We start from the raw sequence: 25,035 nt of genomic DNA, 5'->3' as shown, positions 1-25,035 counted from the left end.
CTGAATGGATACAAAATCAAGTTCTGTGTATACGCTGCCTACAAGAGCCTCACCTCAGACCTAGAGACACAGACAGACTGAAAGGGAGGGGATGGAAAATGGTATTCCATGCAGATGGTAATAGAAAGAAACCTAGAGTAATGATACTCATATCAGGGTAAAATCATGCTCTGCTCTGCATCACGCTTCTCTTTTCTAGCCTAAAATGAAGGTAGGACAGCAGGCTGTGGAGTCAGGTGGACCTGGGTTCAAGTCCACTAATTAAATGTGTGAACCTGAGCAAGCACTCTCAGTGTGCCTCGTCTTCCTCATCTGTAAAATAGGAATAATAATAATACCAGCATCACAGGTTATAAAGCACCAGCCCAGGGCTTATTATAGAAGGAGACTCTTCATTTTTCATCATTGCTGTTGCTTCTGGACCAAGAGGTACACTTTGACTTTAATAATAGTTCCCTCTTCACCACGTGTGATGCTAAGAAGGAGACTCAGCCTGAAAACCAGCCAGCAACTCAGTTCTTAAACTACTGATTCCTCCAATGACAACTCCAGACTCTCTCAACTTCTCAAGCAGAACTCTGAGCACCTGCCCAGCAGTAGCTGAATATATAGGAGATACACAGCCTTGTCTCTTTCTCTGAGCCCCTGACTACTGCAGAAAAGTTAGAGCCTAAACCATATTGGCCAGTCTGATTTGTGCACACACCTAGATAAGCATTAAATTCATGGTGTCAGGAATCAAGCCTGAAACACCCACTGAAGGATCCTTACTTTTTTACATTCTTGCTTTTCATGTGCCTTTGAGTTGCCAGAGGACATTTTTGTTAAGTTTAAAAAAAAAAAAAAAAAAAAGCTAGCATAGCTTGCTTTTGGAAAAAGCTTCTCATGAAAGCTGCAAGCTTTGGGGGGACTGAAAGAACTATTGGAAACTCCAAGTGTGACTTCTGGCCCCATCATTTAAGGCTGAATTCTTCTCTCTGAAACGCAGTGGTGGTCTCCATTGCATAATGTAGACGCCTGGCATGCACTTAAGTCCTATTCATGTGAAGAGTAGCTCAGCTTACAGCAAAGGTAGAATATGCAATAGGCTCTGTGGTGCTGTCAGAACAGGGCTGATGGAGAGAAGCTTCCCGTGAATGCTCTATTCATTTTGACACCAGCCCGGCATTTGTGAGGTAGGAGAACTATGGTGATTAGGACTATACTGGGGGAGCAGAGATGTGTAACAGTACTTCCCAGGTACAAGATTGAGAAATGGATCATATTTTACACTAAAATTTAATATTGCTTTTGAGCATCTTGCCAGGAACTAGTCAAAAGACAGTGACTGTATTAGGATTAAGGGTCTTGAAGACTGAGAACAATGGGCCCAGTCGTGGATTAGGTCAGCAATTCTGAGAAAATTATTTTCAATTTTTGTGGCCAGTTAATGTTCATGTCTTCACTGAGGCAGGAAACCAACCTCCTCTCTCTCTTTAAAACTAGTTTTGGTTACTTGGCCTTCAGATTGTACACTCACTGAGACTCTACACCTACTGTACATCTACTTCTATTTTATTGACCATGCCAAAGCCTTTGACTGTGTGGATCACAACAAATTGGAAAATTCTGAGAGAGATGGGAATACCAGACCACCTGACCTGCCTCTTGAGAAATCTGTATGCAGGTCAGGAAGCAACAGTTAGAACTGGACATGGAACAACACACTGGTTCCAAATAGGAAAAGGAGTATGTCAAGGCTGTATATTGTCACCCTGCTTATTTAACTTATATGCAGAGTACATCATGAGAAATGCTGGGCTGGAGGAACCACAAGCTGGAATCGAGATTGCCTGGAGAAATATCAATAACCTCAGATATGCAGATGACACCACCCTTATGGCAGAAAGTGAAGAGGAACTAAAAAGCCTCTTGATGAAAGTGAAAGAGGAGAGTGAAAAAGTTGGCTTAAAACTCAACATTCAGAAAACTAAGATCATGGCATCCGGTCCCATCACTTCATGGCAAATAAATGGGGAAACAATGGAAACAGTGACAGATTTTATTTTGGGGGGCTCCAAAAACACTGTAGATGGGGACTGCAGCCATGAAATTAAAAGATGCTTGCTCCTTGGAAGAAAAGTTATGATCAACCTAGAGAGCATATTAAAAAGCAGAGACATGACTTTGCCAACAAAAGTCCATCTAGTCAAGGCTATGGTTTTTCCAATAGTCATGTATGGCTGTTAGAGCTGGACGATAAAAAAAGCTGAGCACTGAATAATTGATGCTTTTGAACTGTGGTACTGGGGAAGACTCCTGAGAGTCACTTGGGCTGCAAGGAGGTCCAACCAGTCCATCCTAAAGGAAATCAGTCCTTAATATTCATTGGAAGGACTGATGTTGAAGCTGAAACTCCAGTACTCTGGCCACCTGATGCAAAGAACTGACTCATTTGGAAAGACCCTGATGCTGGGAAAGATTAAAGGTGGCAGGAGAAGGGGATGACAGAGGATGAGATGGTTGGATGGCATCACCGACTCAATGGACATGAGTATGAGTAAACTCTGGGAGTTGGTGATAGACAGGAAGCACTGGCATGCTGCAGTCCATGGGGTCACAAATAGTTGGACATGACTGAGTGACTGAACTGAACTGAGACTACATGCTACCAATTAACTTGACTACAAAGAAAGCAAAATAAAATCTACTGATCTTGAACTGCATAATGTCTGTGGCTTTCCAAAGTATTTTCCCATCTTCATTTTAACCCACCTAGACCAGTGAGTCCTCACTAGGTGAAATACATATATGGTCACAGGAAAAGAAAACAAGGCCCATCCCATGGCTGGTTGTCTCTTCCGTCTGCTTGTCACAAGGATAACTTCTTTCCTTTATTTATTTATTCCCTTGTTTCAAATTTCATTTCAAGAAATAAATTTGGTCCAACATTCCCATTCAATCCAGGGTGTTGGAAAACATCCTGATGCTGGGAAAGACTGAGGGCAGGAGGAGAAGGGGGCAACAGTGAATGAGATGGTTGGATGGCATCACTGACTCAATGGACATGAGTTTGAGCAAACTCAAGGAGATAATGAAGGACAGGGAAGCCTGTTGTGCTGCAGTCAATGGGGTCACTAAGAGTCAGGCATGACTTAGTAACTGAACAACAACAGTATTCTCAGGTTTGAGCCTCCATGATGCTTGTGGCAGTCCTGCTCCTTATTCTGATCTCCCAACATGTATTACTTACTATCTGCTGGGTACACATCCCTACCTGGTTGTCCTACAAGCATCCCAAGTCTAAAGCTTAACTCTTCCTCTTCCTGCCTCCTCTTCCTGAACTTCTAACAGATGGCATGCTATCCACACATTTTGCCCAGGCCAGAAAACTGGAAGTAATGATTGATTCCCAGCTCCCTCACTCAAGTTATCCATGCATGGTAAGTCACTTTGGTCACGTCCGTCTCTTTGTGACGCTATGGACTGTACCCCCACCAAGTTCCTCTGTGCATGGGATTCTCCAGGCAAGAATATGGGAGTGGGTTGCCATGTCCTGCTCCAGGGGATCTTCCCAACCCAGGGATCGAATGCTCATCTCCGGTCTCCTGCATTGGCAGGAGGATTCTGTACCACTAGCACACTTGGGAAGCACAACTGCTTAATAAAACTTACTCGCCCTGGCTGTAAATATCTCTTAATTATATATCTTTTTCCTACTGTCACCTTGGAAAAGGAAATGGCAACTCACTCCAGTATTCTTGCCGGGAGAATCCCATAGACAGAGGAGCCTGGGGGTCTACAATCCACAGGGTCTCAAAGGGTCGGGCATGACTGAAGTGACTTAGCATGCACGCACTGTCACCTTAGCTCAAGCCTGTATCATGTCTTAACCTGGGTCACTGTATCAGCCTTCCATCAGTGCTCTCTGACTCCGTTCTTCTCCTCTTCCAATAGATTCTATGCAAGTAAGAGTGATCTTTCTGAAATGAGATTTTGTCTGATTGTGTCACTCACTGCAAAAATCCATCACTGGCTCTCCATGGTTTTCAGTCCAAACTCCTTTGCTTGGTTTTAAAAGTCTTCCATAAATTTAGAAAGATGGTAACGATAACCCTGTATGCGAGACAGCAAAAGAGACACAGATGTATAGAACAGTCTTTTGGACTCTGTGGGAGAGGGAGAGGGTGGGATGATTTGGGAGAATGGCATTGAAACATGTATAATATCATATAAGAAACTAATCGCCAGTCCAGGTTCAATGCATGATACAGGACACTTGGGGCTGGTGCACTGGGATGACCCAGAGGGATGGTACAGGGAGGGAGGAGGGAGGGGGGTTCAGGATTGGGAACATGTGTACACCCGTGGTGGATTCATGTTGATGTATGGCAAAACCAATACAATATTGTAAAGTTAAAAAAAAAAATCATAAGGGATTTGATTTAGGTCATACCTGAAAAATAAATAAATAATTAAGTAATTAATTAAATTGTAAGATACCGCATTTATAAATTTTTTGCACCCATTGTCACAGGTTTGATATATATTAAAAAAATTGAAAGATGAAAAATAAAAAATAAATAAATAAAAATAAAAAGTCTTCCATAATCTGGCCCTTTCGTATGTATGTAGCTCCATCTCCCCTCTCTGGCCTGCCCACCATCGCCCTCTCTCTCACGTTCTCCTCCACACATACATGCCTGGCACTCTTGCTTCTGCAACACTCTCCCTCTTCTCCACTACTTCCTTCTGCTTATCCAGCACTGACCTGGTGGTACAGCCTCCAGTGAAACTTCTAGGATCACTCTCCATCCTGATTAGACTGTGACCTCCTTAAAGACAGGGCTCATATCTTCCTTATTTTGGAATCTATAATTCCTAGCAGACGGCCCCTCACATGATTCACAGTAAAAGTTCAAAGGCTGAATGAGAAGCCTGATTTCAATGTATTATAGTTTTAAAGGCAGCCCTAATAGCAGCTTACCATCTTGCTCAGAGTCTTCATGAAAAATTAACTCCTTGAATCTACCTTGAGCCTCCTGGGATTCTGAAGCAGGTATGTAATTAGATCCCGCATTGGTTAGAAGCTATCAGCCAAGCAAAGCTCTTTCACCCTTCTGAAAACTCTCAATAGCTCTGTTTCATTGCAAGAAGATTGGTGGCAAAAAAAAAAAAAAAACAAACCTTAGAGTCTTCAGCAAGTCTGTTTTCATACGTTATCAGCTGGAATTTAATGGGACTACAAGAACTTGGCAACCTGATTTATTTTGAAAGAGAAAATTTTTGTATATTTTTATCAGCATTTAGGAAGAATAGACAAATAAAATGCAGAATGCTAATACCAATCCCAAATAAGAATAAATATTAAGAAGTCATAATAAAGTTACTACTAATAAAAGCATCTCACATTTATCTTATTTAATCCTCATAATAACCCTATCAGTTAAGTACTACTTCAATCTCCATTTGTCCCAGGGAGAAATTAAAGCTCAGAGATGCTCAGAATCTTGCCCAGTGCCATACACATGAATGAGCAGCAGAGTCAACATTTGAACACAGGTCTTCCTGACTTCACAGTCTGTATTTTGTATCATAGGCCTGCATCGCTACTCTAAATCTTTATGTATTCAATATCCTGTGATAAACCATAATGGGAAAGAACATTAAAAAGAGTGTGTGTGTGTGTGGGTGTGTGTGTGTGTGGGTGTGTACATACTTTGCAATATATGTACATGCATACATACAGTATATATCCATACATACTTTGCAATATACCTGAAACTATTATTACAACATTGTAAATCAACTATATAGTTCAATAAAAATTTTTAATGAATACAGATTTTCCCCTTACATGTAGCCAGTGTAATACATAACAACTATCTGTTGAATGAAAACAAGTGAGTGAAAAATCCGTCTAGAATTCTTTGCTGATTCTTGTTCAGATTTCTTTTGTTCACATAACAGTTTCTCCAGGGATCCTCAGGTCAAGCTGGAGAGCATCTCCTGAGATTCTTTTTTAAGAAAACTCTAACCATTGTCCTTTTGGATATGAACAGGATACAGATACATTGTATTTCTTGCTTCTGCAAACATTCAAGGTGGAACTGATCAATATAGCTTTCTGTGAATATGAAACTTCTATAATTGCACTGTGTACTATGGAATAGCCACATGTAGCTGTGCAGAACATGAAATGTCACTAGTGTTTTGAATAAAAGTTTAAATTTTATTTCATTTTAACTAATTTACATTTAAATAGCCATAAGGGGCTCTTTTTAGCAAAGAAGTTTCATTTAATAGCTACTTATTGGGTACCTACTATATATTAGGCACTGAGCTACAGGCTGGGAATAAAGTGATATGAAAAATAAAGTAAGCTTTTCCTCATGATTTTTTTTCCTTCTGCTTATATTAAAAATCTACTTTTCTATTAAAAAAAAAGTAATCTACTGTTTTCAAGGAGCTGCTAGTCTAATAAAGCTAGATATCAAAGACAAAGAAGATATGGTACTATGTACAATGGAGTACATTGTTAATCATAAAAAAGAATGCAGTAATGTCACATAAAGCACTGTGCATGCAAGTAGAGAGCATCATACTAAGTGAAGTAAGTCAGAAAGAGATGAATATCATTTGGTATCACTTCTATATGGAATCTAAAATATGACACAATGAATCTATCTACAAAACAGAAAATGGCCACCTGATGCAAAAAGCCAACTCATTGGATAAGACTCCAATGCTGGGAAAGATGGAAGGCAAGAGAAGAAGGAGGCAACAGAGGGTAAGATGGTTGGATAGCATCACAGACTCAGTGGACATGAGTCTGAGCAAACACCAGGAGACAGTGAAGGACAGGGAAGCCTGGCTACAGTCCATAGGGTCACAAAGAGTTGGACGCTACTTAGCAAATGAACAACTGCAACAACAAAATAAATATAGACTCACAGAGAGCATATTTGTGGTTGCCAAGGGGGAAGAAATTGAGGCAAGAATAGAGTGGGATTTTTTAAAACTTAATGCAGCATATAAATATCCAATGTTTTATGCTTACATTCATGAGGAATATGATTTACCTTAAGTGAAACTAAAACCATGAAATAATTACAGGAGATGCTTTATAATGGGGAAAAAATGAAACAAAATGAACAAAAACCTCTGTGAAAGGGGCTGCCTCCAGTCTCAGGTGAACATATAACTTACCACTCTCACCAAGGTATTTAATACTCCCGAGAGTGACAGGGATGCTGTTAATAACTATAGACAACAGAAATTTGTTTCTCATGATTCTGGAGGCTGGAGCACACATGTAACATAATACAAAATGCTGGGTGTTCTGTTCCATATTCATGGGATAAACAATAAAGCATGTAAATAAAAATAAATCAAGGAAGACTTCATGAAGGAGGGGACACTGAACTAGAACTTTAAGGACATATACAAACGGGAGTGGGGAAGACTCTCCAAGAGAAGAAAACGCACAGGCAGAGGCCTGGGACAGGAAAAGGTAAGAACCCCAACTAGAATTATTTGTCAGAGCCCCAAGCAAGGTGAGTCCAAACACTAGCATCCACTTTAGAGCTTATATTTTCACTCATTATCTTACACCTCCTTTCAAGGGTTGGTCACTAACTTAACCTTCCACCTTGATTTCATGTACAGAATAACAACTTTGCAAGTCAAGTTTTCTCCAGGTAAGCCCACATAAGAATTTCTAGATGGGAGGGTCCCCTCTGTACCATGTTTACGGAAGCTGAGGCAAAGCTCTCTTTGTTGGCAAAGAGAGGCCACCCAGAGATGCTCTGTGATGTAAGATGACAGGTAAGGGCTCTGGCAAGAAGATGCCAAGAAATGCAAGCAGTGACAAGGGAAGGTGGAAGGAACCTAAAATGAAGTCATGGGTCTACCCCAGGTGGGGCAGGAGAAAAAGGAATTTTTATTCTTTCAGTCATCACAATCTGGGCAGTAGGTATTGTTAGTCTCACTTAATTAGGGAGAAAGTCTCAGAGAAGACAAAAAATAAAATTGCCCAGAGTCACACCATTGAGAAGTGGAGAGGTGTGCATGAACCCTCTGCACATTACCCCCTTCCTCTTTCCTCCTATAATGATGGGTGAAGCTCAGCAAGGGGACTTGGAAAAGGACAGGGAAGGGGCATCTGTGCCCCTTATCAGTTAATGAGAAAGCAGACAATTGAAGAAGAATCATTACTCAGATGGGCATCGTTTTTAGGGTTTTGTTGGGAAGTAAAGATTGCTTTGGGCGTCCCTGGTGGCTCAGTGGTAAACAGTCCACCTGCCAATGCAGGAGACATGGGTTCAATCCCTAAGTTGGGAAGATCCCCTGGAGAAGGAAATGAAAACCCAGTGTTCTTGCCTGGAAAATCCCATGGACAGAGGAGCCTGGTGGGCTATAGTCCGTGGGGTTGCAAAAGAGTCAGACACAATTCAGTGACTAAATGACAACAACAAAGATTATCCTGCTTTTTTTCCTTGTTTGCTTTTCGTCTTCTTGGAATGAAAACCAAAAGTATCCCATATTTTACCAAAATCATATACCTGTTCCTTGTGATAAGAAAACCTACCACACCAAACATTGCTGTAACAAAACACTTTAAAGTAGCAAGTTATTTTTATTTTGCCTGAGTACATCAATTCCTGGGACTTTCCCTGTGGCTCAGGGGTAAAGAATCGGCCTGCAAGGCAGGAGATGCGGGAGATGAGGGTTTGATCCTTGGGTCAGGAAGATCCCCTGGAGAAGGGAATGGCAACCCACTCCAGTACTCTCGCCTGGAGAATTCCATGGAAAGAGGAGCCTTGTGGGCTGTAGTCCAAAGGGTTTCAAAGAGTCGGACATGACTTAAGTGACTGAGCCCGGTACATATAAATTACTAAATGCTCTAGCGAATGTCATGTGAAATCTATTATCTTGCCCTCGTTCCCTGGTCAAATACTATTGCGCTGAAAGCCAGTATCCGGCCTGAAAGCCTGTGACCTCAAATACTCTCTTGATGTCTACAATTTTGAAAACTGTTTTGTGGGTTTTTATGTGACTTTTGAAATAACTATAGCAGAGAGGTAAATCTCAAAGGCCGATGTTATCTTGGATCCACAGTTTTTTAACATTTTCCTTCAACTCTTCATTGGATAAAATCGGAACAAAAATCTTTTCAAAATCTCACAGAGACAATCCCATTGAGTTGGCCCCACAGGAGGCTTTGGGCAGGGTGCATACAGTCATGAAGCAGAAAGTGAAAGTGAAAGTCACTCAGTTGTGTGCCTCTTTGTGACCCTGTGGACTATACAGTCCATGGAATTTTCTAGGCCAGAATGCTGGAGTGGATAGACCTTCCCTTCTCCAAGGGATCTTCCCAACCCAGGGATCGAACACCAGGTCTCCCGCATTGCAGGTGGATTCTTTACCAGCTAAGCCACAAGGGAAACCCAAGAATACTGGAGTGGATAGCTTATCCCTTTTCCGGTGGATCTTCCCAACCCAGGAATCAAACTGGGGTCTCCTGCATTGCAGGTGGATTCTTTACCAACCAAGCTATCAGGGAAGCCCTCAGGCAGCAGGGCTACCTCTTATTAGAGAAGAATAACTATGAGACTGCAAGCCCTTGTGACATATCTCAAGCCCTCCTCTACGGATTCCAAGTGAAGGCATCACATTTGGACCATCAGATCCACATCTCACTCCTTTCTATAACTGGAAGAGCCTGCAAAGACCATTGCTGGACTCTTCCTGAGGTATGGGCTGATGCCCAAGAAAGCAGAGACTATGGGCTCTTTCAGGAAGCCCAGAACTTGGTAGACCATGACATGGACTCATGATTCAATAGCTTACTCATGGGGGCTGTACAAAACGAAGAGAGGTTCAGTTCATCTGAAGCTTCTTTAGAGAGCCCCAAACTATAAAAAATGAAGTTCTCCTGGCCCCCAGGGAGGGAAAAGAAACTGTGTTTGAGGAGCAGGGGGCTCACAATACACTATAAGAGCATCTCCTGGAAACAGACTAATTTTAATTCAATTGAGACTCGAAACAACAGCTCCTGGCCATGCAAATCAAAGTACCAAGGAGATTTTCTTACATGAAAATATGGCAACTTGCCTTCTTTTCAGAGTAGCTAAATAGGAAAAACACAAATTAGGTTAAAGAAAGTGAAAGCTGACTTAAAACTCAACATTCGAAAAACTAAGATCATGGCATGCGGTCCCATCACTTCATGGCAAATAGATGGAGAAACAATGGAAACAATGACAGACTTTATTTTCTTGGGCTGCAAAATCACTGCAGATGGTGACTACAACCATGAAATTAAAAGACGCCTTGCTCCTTGGAAGAAAAGCCATGACCAACCTAGACAGCATTTAAAAAGCAGAGACATCACTTTGCTGACAAATGTCCATATAGCCAAAGCTATGGTTTTTCCAGTAGTCATGGACGGATGTGAGAATTGGACCATAAAGAAGGCTGAGTGCTAAAGAATTGATGCTTTTGAACTATGCTGCTGGAGAAGACTCTTGAGAGTCCCCTGGACAACAAGGAGATCAAACCAGTCAATCTGAAAGGAAATCAACCCTGAATATTCTGGACTAATGCTGAAGCTCCAATATTTTGGCCACCTGATATGAAGAGCAAACTCATTGGAAAAGTCTCTGATGCTGGGAAAAACTGAGGGCAGGAGGAGAAGGGGGTGACAGAGGGTGAGATGGTTGGATGGCACCACTGACTCAATGGACATGAGTTTGAGCAACTCCGGGAGATAGTGAAGGACAGGGAAGCCTGTCATGCTGCAGTCCATGGTGTTGTGAAGAGTCAGACATGACTGAGCAACTGAACAATAAGGTTAGAGAATGGCTGGCTGAAAAGAAAAACTATTTAGGTGTCCAAAATTACATAGTTTGAAAATATTCAGTTGTGTCTAAAAAATAATACAGGACAAAAATTAATGATTTAGCTCTAAATTACTTAGAGATGAAAGTAAGTAAAGATACTTCTGGCTGAGTATAAAAATTGGAGAGTTTGAATATGAGTGTGTGTATCCATTGGAATGTGTATAAAATTTAGTCTCCCAGCGAGGTAGTAAATCTTTTGAAGACAGAGGCTGTTGTATCTGGGCTGAGTTGAAATCAAATAGATTCTTCTGGATTCATTAAGATCTACTTCCCTCCCAGTCTTTCTTCAAAATGGTGCTATTTTCTCCCTGTTTACCTATTAGAAACTTTGATGAAGTGTGAATTTCTAGAATATAGAGAACTTATTCATCTCTTTTGATTCCCTAATTCCATAACACTAAACACACACTGGAATCCAGACTTCTCCTTCTCTTGAACAAGGATACACACACACATACCCACATATATGTGTTCAAATGTTTTATGAGGCTTGGCACAGTTAATTGATACCTATTTATGGAAACACTTTGGAATACAGAATACTTCCATGGAAACAATGAGGGTTTAAAGAATTTTCACCAAGAAATGGAGTAGTTTGAGTTTCTGATTATGAATCACTACATCACAGAAAGCAGTCACGAAAATTATAATGCAATTGGTCCATTGAAATAAAAAAGGAAATATAATCCATCTTGGCTATTTTTCTACCTCTAAGTATTATTGTTGTTGTTTAGTCACTAAATCATGTGCAACTCTTCTTTGTGACCCCATGGACCTCAAGAATAGCCCATGAGGCTCCTCTGTCCATGGGATTTCCCAGGCAAGAATACTGGAGTAAGTTGCCATTTCCTCCTCCAGGGGATAATTCTGACTCAGGGATCAAACCCATGTCTTCTGCATTAGCAGGCTGATTCTTTACCACTGAGCCACTAGGCTATATATCTTTCTTCCTTTCATACAAACAAACATGCATTGGGCAATTCTTGTATATAAGATGCTGCTCTGAGGATGACAATAAAGAAACAGGTGTTTACTCTTATATGTCCAAGAGGAGAGGGATAAGGCAGCAGCACAGACAGAAAGGGCTGGGGGTGTCAAGACTAGAGAATATTTCCAGGTTCTGCCACTTTCTTGCTGCGTGTCCTTAAGTAAATTGCTTAACCATCCTGAGCTTCAGTTTCCTTGTCTGTAAAAGAAGAATACCAGGGTCCCACTTGGTTTTCACAGGACTCATAGAAAACCATGAAAGTGACTTGGAGCCATTAAAGCACATAAAATAATAACTAAAATATGATTTCACAGACAATAACATATCTACTGTGTTCACTGAATGGTTGATATCAGAACACTGGCCATCTTGGGCTCAAATTCAGCCTGCACTGTGTCAATAAAAGGGGCTTCCCTGTGACTCAGTGATAGAGAATACACACGCAGTGCAGGGGCCACAGGAGATGCAGGTCGATTGGACTGGGAAGATCCCCTGGAGACCATGGCAACCCACTCTGGTATTTTTGTCTGGAGAATCCACTGGACAGAGAAGCCTGGTGGGCTACAGTCTGTGGGGTCACAAAACATTTGGACATGACTCACAACCTAGCATGCACGTGTCATTAGAAGTTTGAAAGAATCACCAAGATTTAATATTCAAATTCAGTTTTCATTTGAAAAAAAAAAAAGGAAAATCTAATGGACTAAAATTGAGCAGTTGTGCACTTTTAGGCGGAACAGCTATCCCATAGCTAGCCACAGTCCTCACTACTTCCTTTTGCTCATACAAGTTATAAATCACCCTAAGAAAAGAGAGACAGATATAAGCACAACAAAACAGGGGGTGCTAGAGGCAGATGTTGGGTATAAAGGAGAGAACACGTGCAGCTGAGAAGCCTAGGATGGCTCCCTGGAGGAGGTGGAATTTGAGCCATACTTTTAAGATCATATAGAAACGAGGGAAGAAAACATGAATTCCAGGCAGAGGAAATAGTGGGGAAAAATATATGGTGCCAACTACACATGGCAGGGGAGTTGGGGATGGGAACCACCGTCTGAATTAAGAGAAGGATGTTCTTTTATCCATCAAGTGTTATTTGAGAATCTATCTGTCAGATTCTGGAGATAAACAAATAGGTTAAGACACTTGAACCGGCCTTCTCAGATCTTATAATCTAGTGGAGGAGACAAGAAGTGAGGGAAATGTAGCTGAACTGATTTCCGCAGCGCTCTGGAAAGCCTTTGATAGCAACCAGGCAAGTCACAGAGTTCCTTCATCTCTGCAGAATGGACTTGGTGCTCAGAAGGATTTCGGATCATGAGTTGTAGCTGTGAGTCCAGTTTTGCTACTAATTCCTTGTGTGTCCATCAGCTCTGGACCATCCTCATCCACACAGAAGTAAGATCAACAGGGACAACTGCCCAGCATGCTCAGGATGATGACGCTAGAAAACAGAAGTAAAAGTGTGTTGAAATGTAAAATAAGTTATGCAAATCCATGTTGTTAGCGTTACTATTTCTCTGGTTTCCAGGGATCATATTATAGACAGTACTGATAACTGCACATCTCAGAGAGAGCAGAAATGATTGCTTGAACTATTGGTGGATAATGGAAGGCAGACAGAATGAGTGTGAGACACACAGACCTGAATTCAAATCCTGTCATCACCATTTCTACCTGCATAACTTTAGACACAACATAACCTCTTTAGGCTTTTAATACTTATACCTATAGTAGCTTTTTATATCTAAGGCTGTCATGAGACTAAAGTGAAAGAACTTACCATGGTGACTGGTAATAGCACCAGTAAATGCCAAGGAAGATTATTTTCATTATGACTCACCTAACTTTCCCAAGAAGATGAAAGCTGTGTTAAAGAATCAGGAAATTACAGAATTAGAAGTGACCATGAAGAGTGTCTCTCTTCCTAAGAGTATGGTCTGGCATATCTAATTCCAGTATCTCTCATGTCAAGAACTATGACTATAGTTTCCTCTGAAATGTAAACACATTTTGTCTTTTTAAATGTCTCTGTACAATAAGAGAACTAGAGAAATAATACTGTGCTTTCCAGGTGGTGCTAGTGGTAAAGAACCCACCTGCCAGTGCAGGAGATGTAAGAGAGCTGGATTTGATCCCTGGGTCAGGAAGATCCCCCTGGAGGAGGGCATGGCAACCCACTCCAGTATTCTTGCCTGGGGAATCCCATGGACAGAGGGGCCTAGCCGGCTACAGTTCATGGGGTCACAAAGAGTCAGACATGACTGAAGTAACTTAGCACAGCACAAAGAAGTACTAAGCTGGATAAGACCGAGGTATAGCATGACCAGTTTTCCTAGCTTGCCTGGCATTGAGGGGTGTCTGAGGACACTGGAGGTACTAAGGCGAGGACAGTCCTGGCAAACAGGGTCAGCTGGTCACTCTACCTGAACTAATGTAGAATTTTTAATCTCTGGTTAAGCCACAAAAGCCAACAACTGTACAACACTGCATTCTATTTCTTAGTACAAACAGACAGCCAGGAATCATAAGCAACGAGAGGCAAATGTCCCTTTTAGACCAGTAAACACACTACTACCTTTCCCCTTAAACAAACATGGTCTTTTGGTCAATCGGCTAGGACCCCTGATGGCATAGATGCACTCTGCTAGGACTTTCTATTTTGGTGGTGGCCTTGGAAGAAATGTGGTCTTCCCTTCCCTGTATCTCTGATGTTATTCCTAATGGTGAATCTGTCAGCAAATGAACAGTATATCCTTAAAATCCCTAGTAAGGGGCTTGTTTTCATGCCTTGTCTTATCAAATTTGGATCAGAATAAAACCATGCAACCCTCAGCTCAGTGACTACGTATAAACTTTTTCTCCACTGGTACAGGCTGAAGCCAAGTTCTTCTATCAGTATTTCTGTCTGCTGAATGGAAGTCCTGTCTTCCTGGGCTCAGATACTCTTAAGCACTTCACTATGTGGCTTGCAAACCAAATCATGATGGCTGAAGGTACTGAGCTCTCCAGTAAGTCTCCTGGATCTTCCTTCCAACATGCCTGTTTCCAGTGATGAACACTATTTTTCATAAACTCAAAATAACTTAGGCAACCTTTCTTGCTTTGAGGTTTTCCTCAATTTTTCACAGAGACAAAAGCTTGAAGTCAATCAGGGTAATGACTGGTTACAGAGGGAATGAGAAACATTCTCTCTTGAATGCCCTCAATTCCTTGGAGAATTATGGGAAATGTGCCAATGATGTCCAGTGGTCATTCAGTTTTTCCAGTAATGTGAATGACTCACAGTGGCAAAAACCAGGTCCTCAAGAAGTATTACACCATCCCTTGTAAACAAGCAGAAGCTTCTTCTGAAATCCAACTTCCAGCATCATCATCCACACAATCAGAGTAAGCTCCAAGAACCATCCTGATTTTTAAACCTCTAAAAAACAGACCATTAAAAAGACTTATCTAGAGGATATCATGTCAAATGACAAACAGCAAAAAAAAAAAAACCAACCTACAACATATATGACATACAAGTAGTATGATCTCCTTAATATACAAAGAGCTTGTATAATTCAATAAGAAAGAAAACTAACAACCCAATAGAAAATGGATAAAGATCATGAGCAGGCTTCTTCATAGGAAACACAAAAGTCTAGAAAAGATTTGAAAACCTGTTCAACTTTATTAAAAGCAAGTATGCAAATAAAAAGAATATTTTCACCTCTCAATGGGCAAAAATCAAAACTTTATAGTACAGAATGTTGGTAAAAACATGTAGGTATTTTCTCAAAATATTCTTTAAAGTACTAAGGGTACAGTTTCTTTAAAGAGCAATGTAAATTCTCAAAATCTATAATAAAGCAATACCAGAAATTTTATCACAAGCTTGTATACAGGGATATATGCAAGGACGTACACTGACATATTCTGAAGTAGCAAATGAGTTGTTGTTGTTGTTGTTTAGTCGTTCAGTCGTGTCCAACTCTTTGCAACCCCATGCACTGCAGCACACCAGGCTTCCATGTCCTTCACCATCTCCCGGAGCTTGCTCAAACTCATGTTCATTGAGTCAATGGTGCCATCCAACCATCTCATTCTCTTTCATCCCCTTCTCCTCATGTCTTCAATCTTTCCCAGCATCAGAGTCTTTTCCAGTGAGTCAGCTCTTCACATCAGGTGGCCAAAGTACTGGAGCTTCAGCTTCAGCATCAGTCCTTCCAATGAATATTCAGGGCTGATTTCCTTTAGGATAGACAGGTTTGCTCTCCTTGCTGTCCAAGGGACACTCAAGAGTCTTCTCCAACACCATGGTACAAAAGCATCAATCCTTCAACACTCAGCTTTCTTCATAGTTCAACTCTCACACCAATATATGACTACTGGAAAAACCATAGCTTTGACTAGATGGACCTTTAGCAAAGTGATGTCTAGGTTTGTTGCGGCTTTTCTTCCAAAGAGCAAGCATCTTTCAATTTCATGGCTGTAGTCCCCACCTGCAATGATTTTGGAAAATAAAGAAAATAAAGTCCATCACTGTTTCCATCGTTTCTCCATCTATTTGCCATCAAGTGATGGGACTGGATGCCATGATCTTCGATTTTTTAATGTTGAGTTTTAAGCCAGTTTTTTCACTCTCCTCTTTCACCTTTATCAAGAGGGTCTTTAGTTCCTTCTGCCATAAGGTGGTGTCATCTGCATATCTGAGGTTACTGATATTTCTCCCAGCAATCTTGATTTCAGCTTATGCTTCATCCAGCCCAGCATTTCACATGATGTACTCTGCATATAAGTTAAATAAACAGGGCCTCATCTTCAGGACTAGTGCCCTTATAAAAAGAAACAAATGAAAGCTAGCTTCCTTCTATCTCTGCTTTCTGTCACATAAGGATACAAGGAAGTGACAACATACCCTGCAAGCCAGGAAAATGGCCTTCCCCAAGAAAGTGACCTCGGTCTGCCACTCTGTTCTAGGGCTTTCTAGCCTCTAGAACTGTGAGAAATAAATGTTTAAGCTACCAGTCTATGGGGATTCATTGCAACAGCCTGAGTAAGACAGGTAAGACATAACGAGATGCAACAATGGAATACTATACAGCTACTATAAAGAATACTATACAGCTACTATAAGGATCCATAAGTAGATCTCTACATACTAAATTTTTAACTGCTATATCCTTTTATATTCACAGTTTTTAATTCTCTCTGAAAGGTATTAATATTTAGGATTCCCTTGGTGGTCCAGTAGTTAAGAATCCATCTTCCAATGTAGGGGACACTGGTTTGATTCCTGCTTGGGGAACTAAGATCCAACATGCCCTGGGGCAGCAAAGCCTGTACACTGCAGTGACTGAACCTGTGTGCTCTAAGGCCAGTGTTCCACAAGAAAAGCCTGTGTCCTACAACTAGAGAGGCCCGTGCACCACAAGAAGCCCACGCACTGCATCTAGAGAAAAGCCCCATCCACTGCAGTGAAGACCCAGCACAGCCAAAATGCTTTTAAAAGGTATTAATGTTAAGAAAAGAGCACAAATTGAGCCAGCTTCTGTATTACATCTGCTTGTAACTCCTAATAGAAAGTGGAGGATTTTGTCCCTGTCCCCTGGGAACGTTTGACAATGCCTGGAAACAGCTGCAACTGGTGTTGAGTGGGCAGAGAACAGGGATTATGCTAAACATTGTACAATCTACAGGGCAACACCCACACACCAAGAATTATGCCCCAAATGTCAATTGTATGGAGTTTGAGAAACCCTATTTGGGAGCAATACACAACAAAAGGCCAACAAGACGTTAGCTTTTCCATTCTCACTGAATTCCCGTTTACAGTCATCTATTTTAGTCCTCTTGCTCTCCATCTGAGTAATCACACAGATGAAGATGTAGGTCTGTTTTTGTTTCATTCTTGTACCCACTCCATCTGCAAGCATTACAAGTTACCCTGGATCTGTGAGCCAGAAGCTCTGAACAGGACATGCCATGAGTATAGACGAGTTTATTGGACCAACCTCTTAGAAAGGTAAGCAAGGAGTCAGTGAACCACAAGCAAAAGCATGATGATTGATAAGCCCTCTGACTAGCTACCAAGGCCTTATATTGACTGTATGGTTAATTTAGTGCTTTCCTCAAGGGTGATCTCTTTTAAAAGGGCTCCCTTTAAGTCTAGAAGGGCATCAGGAGGGAAAGAAGAGGTGAGGAGACCCAGCATCTTCTCCATCTTGGGACCAGTAATAACACAGGACACAAGCGAACCTGCCGTTTCCACTTCTTCCCCTTTCCCCTTAGTAATATATTCATCTGCAAAGGAAACTCTTTAATATGTCCATTTTAAAAATAAATTTCTCAAATGAAAGAACAAAGATTGAATACTACAAGATTAAAACAAATAAACAGTACAAAGTGTAGAAGTCAGAATAGCATTTTTAAAATGTTTGTAGGAGAAGCCTTGATAAATAGCTTGTCTTCATCTTGGCACATATTACATTACCCATCCAGGCTGTGAGTTACACTCCTTTCTGCTTGGAGGTTCAGAAAACATCTGTCCTAGTCTGCCACAGACCAGCCTTGCTGGTGAATCTCTCTTGCTATGTAATACCAAAAAATAGGACCAGAAACTGATGCCTTGGGATGGTATGAGGGCAAAAGGTCGATCAGGGACTTCTTGTGATTAAACAACTCAACTCCAGGTGGTTTGGTGTGATGGTTCACTTTACATGTCACCTTGGCTAACTCAAGGGGTGCTCATATATTTGGCAAATATTATTTCTACATGTGTCTATGAGGGTGTTTCCAGATGAAATTAACATTTGAATCCATGGATCCAGTAAAGTAACTTGCCCCCCCTCAATGTAGTGGGCATCATCCAATCCCTTGAGGGCCCAAAAAGGCAGAAAAAGGAAGAATTTGACCTTTCATGCCTGAGGGGGGACATGATCTTTCTCTGCCTCATAACTTCTTATTTTCAGGTCTTTGAACTTGGGTTGAATTATACCACAGCTTTCCTGGGTCTCCAGCTTGCAGTTGGCATATTTCAACCTCCATAACTATTAATACATGAGCCAATTCCTTATAATATATATCTATGATTTATTCTATATTTGTCTATCTCTCCTACCAGTTCTATTTCTCTAGAGAACTCTGACTAATACAGTTGGCTAGCTCGTGAATTCCCAGTCCCTGTTACAATACTTGGCATGGAAAAGATATTCAATAAATATTTAATGAATACATTCACTAATAAATAAACAAATCACAATCAACAATTGAGAAAATATTCATTTTCCCATTTTAAAAATGAAAGAACTGAAGGAATTTAAAAATGTCTGCCCCAAATTACAGAATTTCTAACAGACTAAGTCAGCTCATGAGCTTCAGGCTATCTGACTGGAAACAATCTACCGTAGTCATTATTTTTTTCTTTTAGTGCTTTATTTTAAGGAGTTGAATTCCAACACATTGTTTTTTTTTTTTTTAATGTTTAATTATTTATTTGGCTGTAGCCATACTGCTATTTGTAACGCTTCCTCAGACAGCCATTTTGCTTTTTTACATTTCTTTTCCATGAGGATGGTCTTGATCCCTGTCTCCTGTACAATGTCACGAACCTCATTCCATAGTTCATCAGGCACTCTCTCTATCAGATCTAGGCCCTTAAATCTATTTCTCACTTCCACTGTACAATCATAAGGGATTTGATTTAGGTCATACCTGAATGGTCTAGTGGTTTTCCCTGCTTTCTTCAATTTCAGTCTGAATTTGGCAATAAGGAGTTCATGATCTGAGCCACAGTCAGCTCCTGGTCTTGTTTTTGTTGACTGTATAGAGCTTCTCCATCTTTGGCTGCAGAGAATATAATCAATCTGATTTTGATGATGTCCATGTGTAGAGTCTTCTCTTGTGTTGTTGGAAGAGGGTGTTTGCTATGACCAGTACATTTTCTTGGCAAAACTCTATTAGTCTTTGCCCTGCTTCATTCCACATTCCAAGGTCAAATTTGCCTGTTACCCCAGGTGTTCCTTGACTTCCTACTTTTGCGTTCCAGTCCCTAAAATGAAAAGGACATCTTTTCTGGGTGTTAGTTCTACAAGGTCTTGTAGGTCTTCATAGAACTGTTCAACTTCAGCTTCTTCAGCATTACTGGTTGGGGCATAGACTTGGATTACTGTGATATTGAATGGCTTGCCTTGGAAACGAACAGAGATCATTCTGTCGTTTTTGAGATTGCATCCAAGTACTGCATTTTGGACTCTTTTGTTGACCATGACGGCTACTCCATTTCTTCTGAGGGATTCCTGCCCGCAGTAGTAGATATAATGGTCATCTGAGTTAAATTCACCCATTCCAGTCCATTTTAGTTCGCTGATTCCTACAGTGTCGACGTTCACTCTTGCCATCTCCTGTTTGACCACTTCCAGTTTGCCTTGATTCATGGACCTGACATTCCAGGTTCTTATGCAATATTGCTCTTTACAGCATCGGACCTTGCTTCTATCACCAGTCACATCCACAGCTGGGTACTGTCTTTGCTTTGGCTCCATCCCTTCACTCTTTCTGGAGTTATTTCTCCACTGACCTCCAGTAGCATATTGGGCACCTACTAACTGGGGAGTACCTCTTTCAGTATCCTACTTTTCCTACTGTTCATGGGGTTCTCAAGGCAAGAATACTGAAGTGGTTTGCCATTCCCTTCTCCAGTGGACCACATTCTGTCAGACCTCTCCACCATGACCCACCCGTCTTGGGTTGCCCCACAGGCATGGCTTAGTTTCATTGAGTTAGACAAGGCTGTGGTCCTAGTGTGATTAGATTGACTAGTTTTCTGTGAGTATGGTTTCAGTGTGTCGGCCCTCTGATGCCTTCTTGCAACACCTACCATCTTACTTGGGTTTCTCTTACCTTGGGCGTGGGGTATCTCTTCACTGCTGCTCCAGCAAAGCACAGTCACTGTTCCTTACCTTGGATGAGGGGTATCTCCTCCTGCTGCCCTTCCTGACCTTCAATGTGGGATGGCTCCTCTAGGCACAGCCACCACTCCTTGGGCGTGGAGTTGCTCCTCCTGGTCGCCGCCCTGGCCTCGGGCATGGGGTTGCTCCTCCTGGCTGCCACCGCTGGCCTCCAGCTGTGAAAAGAAGAGAAGTGAAAAGAAGAGAAGTGAAAAGAAGAGAAGCAAAAAGCCAAGGAGAAAAGGAAAGATATAAGCATCTGAAGGCAGAGTTCCAAAGAATAGCAAGGAGAGATAAGAAAGCCTTCTTCAGTGATCAATGCAAAGAAATAGAGGAAAAGAACAGAATGGGAAAGACTAGAGATCTCTTCAGGAAAATTAGAGATACCAAGGGAAAATTTCATGCAAAGATGGGCTCGATAAAGGACAGAAATGGTATGGACCTAACAGAAGCAGAAGATATTAAGAAGAGATGGCAAGAATACACAGAAGTACTCTACTAAAAAGATCTTCACGACCCAGATAATCACGATGGTGTGATCACTCATCTAGAGCCAGACATCCTGGAATGTGAAGTCAAGTGGGCCTTAGAAAGCATCACTACGAACAAAGCTAGTGGAGGTGATGGAATTCCAGTTGAGCTATTTCAAATCCTGAAAGATGATGCTGTGAAAGTGCTGCACTCAATATGCCAACAAATTTGAAAAACTCAGCAGTGGCCACAGGACTGGAAAAGGTCAGTTTTCATTCCAATCCCAAAGAAAGGCAATGCCAGTTCAGTTCAGTTCAGTCACTCAGTCATGTCTGACTTTTTGCGACCCCATGAATCACAGCACGCCAGGACTCCCTGTCCATCACCAACTCCTGGAGTTCACTCAGACTTGCGTACATCAAGTCAGTGATGCCATCCAGCCATCTCATCCTCTGTCGTCCCCTTCTTCTCCTGCCCCCAATCCCTCCCAGCATCAAAGTCTTTTCTAATGAGTCAACTCTTCGCATGAGGTGCCCAAAGTACTGGAGTTTCAGCTTTAGCATCATTTCTTCCAAAGAAATCCCAGGGTTGATCTCCTTCAGAATGGACTGGTTGGATCTCCTTGCAGTCCAATGGACTCTCAAGAGTCTTCTCCAACAGCACAGTTCAAAAGCATCAATTCTTCAGCACTCAGCCTTCTTCACAGTCAGGAATGCTCAAACTACCACACAATTGCACTCATCTCTCACGCTAGTAAAGTAATGCTCAAAATTCTCCAAGCCAGGCTTCAGCAATACATGAACCATGAACTTCCTGATGTTCAAGCTGGTTTTAGAAAAGGCAGAGGAACCAGAGATCAAATTGCCAACATCTGCTGGATCATGGAAAAAGCAAGAGAGTTCCAGAAAAACATCTATTTCTGCTTTATTGACTACGCCAAAGCCTTTGACTGTGTGGATCACATTAAACTGTGGAAAATTCTGAAAGAAATGGGCATACCAGACCACCTGACCTGCCTCTTGAGAAATCTGTATGCAGGCCAGGAAGCAACAGTTAGAACTGGACATGGAACAACAGACTGGTTCCAAATAGGAAAAGGAGTCTGTCAAGGCTGTATATTGTCCCCCTGCTTATTTAACTTCTATGCAGAGTACATCATGAGAAATGCTGGACTGGAAGAAACACAAGCTGGAATCAAGATTGCAGCTGGGAGGAATCTCAATAACCTCAGATATGCAGATGACACCATCCTTATGGCAGAAAGTGAAGAGGAACTAAAAAGTCTCTTGATGAAAGTAAAAAAGGAGAGTGAAAAAATTGGCTTAAAGCTCGACATTCAGAAAATGAAGATCATGGCATCCGGTCCCATCACATCATGGGAAATAGATGGGGAAACAATGGAAACAGTGTCCGACTTTATTTTTTGGGGCTCCAAAATCACTGCAGATGGTGACTGCAACCATGAAATTAAAAGATGCTTACTCCTTGGAAGAAAGGTTATGAGCAACCTAGATAGTATATTCAAAAGCAGAGACATTACTTTACCGACTAAAGCCCATCTAGTCAAGACTATGGTTTTTTCAGTAGTCATGTATGGATGTGAGAGTTGGACTGTGAAGAAAGTTGAGTGCCGAAGAATTGATGCTTTTGAACTGTGGTGTTGGAGAAGACTCTTGAGAGTCCCTTGGACTGCAAGGAGATCCAACCAGTCCATTCTGAAGGAGATCAACCCTGGGATTTCTTTGGAAGGAATGATGCTAAAGCTGAAACTCCAGTACTTTGGCCACCTCATGGGAAGAGTTGGCTCATTGGAAAAGACTCTGATGCTGGGAGGGATTGGGGGCAGGAGGAGAAGGGGACGACAGAGGATGAGATGGCTGGATGGCATCTCATCTCATGGCTCGATGAACGCGAGTCTGAGTGAATTCCGGGAGTTGGTGATGGACAGGGAGGCCTGGCATGCTGTGATTCATGGGGTCGCAAAGAGTCAGACATGACTGAGCGACTGAACTGAACTGAACTGAGCCATACTGCAGTTGGGTTGCAGCTGCAGCACGCTGGATCATTGCTGGGGTGCACAGACTCTCCAGCTGTAACGTACTGGCTCAGCTGCTCAGCGGCATGTGGGATTTTAGTCCCCCGACCAGGGATCAAGACCCTGCCCCCTGCAAAGTTAGGTGGATTCTTAACCACTGGACCAACAGGGAAGGAAGTCCCTCAACACACCTTGAATGGGCTAAAGAATGATCTGGCTGGGGCATGATTCACACAAATGATTGTCAGCATAGACGACAGTAGATAGTTTGGGAAGGACCATGTTCAGCAAAACCAAACATATTTCTTTACCGTAGGCCTCACTGGAGCTTTTTGTATGACAATACACGGCAGAAACAAAATGTTATGTTTCCCAAGCCTAATGGAGGAGCATATTTTGCACAAAACATTAAGCAGCTTTGTGCAGTACTTTTATTGAGTTAAGCATTTTGCCCCTCTTGTCCTGGCTACCTGATTGAATGGGGGCCAAGATGGAGAAATCATCTCACTTCATCTTCAGAACAAACACCCTGGTGAGGCAGCTGTTCACCACCAACTGGGTACGAGAAACTAATAGAACATTTTCAGAATGAGCAGTATGAGGAACTAACGCCATGCTTACTCAACTAACCAACAGAAAAGAAAAAAAAAATATTGCCTGTGGTTATTTCAACCCTACTCGGGAACAGAACCACTTTCTGGAAGGCTGTGAAGTGCCAGAATGCATGTTCATCATCACACTCAGACTTGCAGTCAGAGAACTTGATCAGATACAAATGCACAAAGAAGGTTGGAGTAATCGCTCTCCTATCTGCCTTCAATGAAGAAATATGATAGGAAGTACATTCAATATGCTGCCTAGATGATCACCCACAGAACCTTATCAAGAAATATGTGGGGATTGTCTGTGGCCTAATTCTATCTTCTTTGTTATGTGCATGGACCATCTTTTAAGAGACAGGAAAATGAAACTCATATAATATCTACGTGCCTTCTTCCTACTTGGCCCTAGGACTTCCAAGAAAACGAGAAGTCCTATTCCAAAATGCATATAATAATTTTAAAATCAGAACAACAACAACAACAAAACCAGTTTCTGATCAATCAACATATAGAGACCAAATTAGTTCACAGGTTTTCTTTCTGCTTTTAATTTTGATAGGATTAACAGGTATGTCCCTTCAACAAAAGAGTTCTTTTCAGATGTTACATCATGATGCTATATAGTCTTTGGAGGAAAATATTTGAGGAACAGTCATCTAGCTATCTATAGCAAACCTGCAGATGACCTAGATACACAAATTCACGGGAGAAGAAGAGTAATCATCAAAAGTAATACCAAGGAAACATCTCAGAATAGTAAAGAGGTTGAGAGATTCAGAGTCCTAATTCAATCATACCTAGTAAAGCACGGGGGTTTACAACACAAATAGGGAGCTAGACTTGAAACTTAGTTTTGGTATGTAGGGATAAATAATATTCTGAGGTTTCCCTAACAGTCCAGTAGTTGAGAATCCACCTTCCAATGCAGGGAATACAGGTTTAATCCCTGCTCTGGGAAGATTCCACATGCCACGGGGCAACTAAGCCCTTGAACACAACTACTAGGGCCACGCTCTAGAGCCCATGCAACACAACTAGAGAAGTCTGTGCATCGCATTGAGAAGCCCCCTCGCACCACAACTAGGGAAAGCCTGCATGCCACAACAAAGACACAGCATGGCCCCCA

This window comes from Ovis canadensis, chromosome 2 (assembly GCF_042477335.2).
Source record: "Ovis canadensis isolate MfBH-ARS-UI-01 breed Bighorn chromosome 2, ARS-UI_OviCan_v2, whole genome shotgun sequence".
In the NCBI taxonomy this organism is placed as follows: domain Eukaryota; kingdom Metazoa; phylum Chordata; class Mammalia; order Artiodactyla; family Bovidae; genus Ovis; species Ovis canadensis.
Note: the sequence above shows the minus strand (reverse complement) of the source record.